The sequence below is a fragment of the Eutrigla gurnardus genome, assembly GCF_963514095.1.
Source record: "Eutrigla gurnardus genome assembly, chromosome: 12".
Classification (NCBI taxonomy): Eukaryota; Metazoa; Chordata; class Actinopteri; order Perciformes; family Triglidae; genus Eutrigla; species Eutrigla gurnardus.
Window position 1 is genome coordinate 7,336,621 of NC_139926.1, and position 3,900 is coordinate 7,340,520.

Consider the following 3,900-nt stretch of genomic DNA (forward strand, 5'->3'; position numbering starts at 1 on the left):
TATTTATTAGTTTTTGTCACTGTGTTTCTTGAACAATATTGGGTGTTGAGAAACCCAATTGATAAGATGTTATTGCCCTGGGGGGGCTACCTGGAGGTATGACATCTTTTGGTACAAATCATTGGTTGAACACAATTCTGCAGACAGAAATCCATGGATTCAAGTTTAGAAGAACAGTTTTTCTTTCTGCACAAATGTTAGGGAACCCATAAATTATTATTATTTATTTTCCCCCCTAGTTAAAAATCTGTGCTTAATTGACATGTTTCAGGGTTGAGTGAGAGGGGAAAGTAGGTCGGTAGAGCTTAAAAAGGAACAGAGGCTTCAAAGCAAAACATATGAGCAACTAGACGGACAATCTGAGTGTGCAGACTTCTGCGAAGACCAATCCGCTCTAAAATTTGATAGGTTCTCCATTGATCCATGCTACACTTTTCTGTTTTCATGAATGTCAGACTCGTAGTTAGTTTGTTGGCTGGTTGAGCTAACAAGGCAACACTGACAAACTGGCTGAGGAAAAGGGGCTCTTGTGTGAGAATGTGTACATATATACAAGTATACGTTTTTGTATGTTTTGTATGTTTGTATGTTTGGATTTTTTGTCTCATCAAAACAAAAATTATTCAAAAACTGGACTACTTTGACATTTTCCCCTTCTCCAAATCTAAAAAAGGAATGAATACAAACATGGTTACAAAATGCTTCATGAGTTCAGACATATTTATAATATCTGAACATGTTGTGTTTGTCTGGTCTTCAGTTGCACACATCATGTAAACCTCTGTCCATCAATATATTCCCTTTTGCTCTGGCTCCTGTTTGTTAGGGCTCCTTATCGCCCCACGGACCCTCATACCTGTGTGTTCAGTGCACACAGACTCACAAAGGGTTAAGTGAGTGGACTGTGGACACACACAGCGGAAACACAGGAGGGTTTGATTTGGGGAGGGGGCTGACGGTGCTGAGCACACAGAGAGAGTCTGCCTCCCTGCCAGGTTTCGATCTCGCTCACCTTTTGCATCAGAGTGCTGCTCGGAGAACAAACGGACTTCTGTTCTGCTCATGCCAGCAGACACACAAACTCCAGCTGCATGATGCTGGATCCTGTTCTGATTCATGTGTATCCCATCACATCACCCCATAAAGAAAGGACTGCAAGCAAAGGCACTTTATGAAATTCATTTGTTAGGTTACATACATTTAAAAAAATGCAGATCTCTAGACTGGAAATGCTATTTTCTAAAAATCAGGCTTTCACCCTGATATTATCAATGGTGATTGTCTCCCCATCTCACTTGCATCATTTCATTTAACCAAAGTTGTGTCATTTTCAAATTTCCTAGATAATATTTTAAAGCGAAAAAAACTTTTTCAAGGGGCTAAGGGGCATGTTCGCAAGAGAAAACATTGTGGGGTCAGTAAGGTCAAATGGTTTACCCTCTGAAGAACAGCAATCTGCTCAGTAAATCTAACGGCAATGTTCCTTTTAGATATTAAAATGATTCATATGTTATACATTTCACACTGGCGGTAGGGAAAAGGTTTTCCACAGCAAATGTGTTCAGTGGTTTTCGATATCACTGAACACATGTGGCACATCTGTGAGGACAGGTGACAAGGAAAGGGCTCAGGGGCAGACAAACAGGATCAGTTCAGTGGTTTAAACTTGGAGTCGCAAGGTGTCAAATGCAGGCAGTCGAAAACCGGGGGGGATTCCAGGTTCTCAGGCAGCAGGTCACATGACAACTTTGACAAGATGTGAGTGACTTACGAAGGAATGAGGTGCAGGTGGCGAGATGTGAGGCAAAATGATGGTAGGCAAGATGGGAATGGCAGTATCTGGAATGAAAATGTGGAAACAGTCTCAGGGGAAGAATGACAAAGACAACAAAGAAAGTTGCCACTTAACACATCAGCACAGCAGACACACTCAGACTTTTGGTCTCTTAAATGTTAAATGCTCCACTACGTTCACCAGCTCGTCTAACTGTCTGTCTGCTGCTGAGCAGCTCGTTCAGTTGCCTGCTCCTGCTACAAACACTGAGACTAAACCACATATTAAATGTGCTGTAAATCCAAAACAGAAGTAGAGCTGCAGAGTTAGTGAGAAATCGTAATCACTATACGAACAAACCGTCCCATATTACACATTGTCATTGTTTGTATAAAACTGCAAGAGAAAAGCATGAACTGGAGCATCGCTGTTTCAATCTCATTGTCATCAATAACCCATTTGAGCCAGATTGATGAACAAACACGTTCAGCCGTTAGTGACAGGAAGCATCTGTGATACAGTCCAACAAAAAGAAATATTTATGTTATTAGCAACAGATGATGGATTGATCCTATTGGTTTCTAAAATGACAGATGGGCCTCTCTCCTTTGCATCCATACTGTAGAGGTGCCTCATTCCAAAACAGCATTTACAGGTTTAAACAAGTTTTCGATAAGATGAGGATATTGCCAAAACCTATTCAACCCAACCCCAGAAGATGATGAGAGAGGAGTGATTCGAAAGGCTAGATTTGAGTGAAGAAAATGGTCCATTAAGCGTCTCCAAGGCTCTCGGGCTGAGTGGTTCATCCAGACATTGACCTTTTGTTGGAGCTGCCACAGTGAAATGACAGCCCAATGATAAAAAATGACTTAAATTACACTGAGCTGCTCTTCAGCTGGCAGGGATGGTGTAGATTTTGCCCGTCTCAGATGTAGTTAAACTGACATTTGGCCACTGTTGTTGACAGACGGAGCCTTCGCTCTTCAAAGAAAAACAAATCGCCACAATCAGAGTGTCAGAAGACGGCCGGGTTTCATTCTTTCACCACTTTGTTTACATTCAACTGGGAAGAAAATCGTAGAAAAAAGTTTGTACGAAATGCAAATATGATGAGACTTTCTGAACACTGAATTGTCAAGTCGGCCAAGTCTATTCGTTTTCAATCATTTAGTTTTGACTAAGTTGTCGTTGTTGGATTAGAAATAGTTTGCAATCCCAAACAACTCAACTCAGTCTAAATAAAGTTTCCAGGTAAACTTATGTTCGCCCGGATTACGGTCAGTTTTGTGCCATGTGGTTAAGATGAAGTGAAACAAAACAAAAATGCAACAAACCGTCTTGGGTATGTTTAGTAAAACATCATGGTTTGGGTAAAAATAAGCAGGTTTGTTATGTTATTTAATGACATAAATCAACATTGACTTTTGGTTTCCCATTGGACATGAACAGCATTCTCCTGGGTGAAAGTCCTATGTTTGTTTGACTCTTCCATTGACCCAAACTTGTATGCACTGATTGGCAACATATTTCATAGGTTAAAAACCAGATTGAGACAGTCGAGGCAAAAATGAAGTTTTGCAGTGATTTGTTGAACACATTAGATGTCAGACAGGTATGTGCAAATGCAAGTGGTTGCCCGGAGCCAGTGACATGAGACAACAATATCATAGCAACGATGACGAACTGACAAGCAGGAATGAGCCATTGTATGTACCACTGTGCTGATCAGGGAAATGGGACGCAGGTGACCAAGAGAGGTCAGGCAACTGTAGGGTTGCAGATTTAATCTCATTCAATCGTTATACTGGTGGTGTGGGTTTATGGGTTTCACAACGGTGTGCAATATCATGCTTTAATAATTTAGTTAGCGTGTCAAAGTGCAAAAGTCTCTGGTAATGTCACTGGAGAAGAGAAGAAAAAAAAACTGAAAAGAAAGATACAAATAGTGGGTTTCTGGTTTGAGGAAAATAAAAGGAACTTGTGTGCTTCCTCATGGCCTCTGCAGTTCTGGGGAACTTTGATTTCCTTCTTCACGCTCGGTCAAAGGGCCAAATTTAGAAACAGCATTATGAAAATCTATCATTCAGTGAGTGGGAGCCATTGTGATTTAGCACAAAGAAACA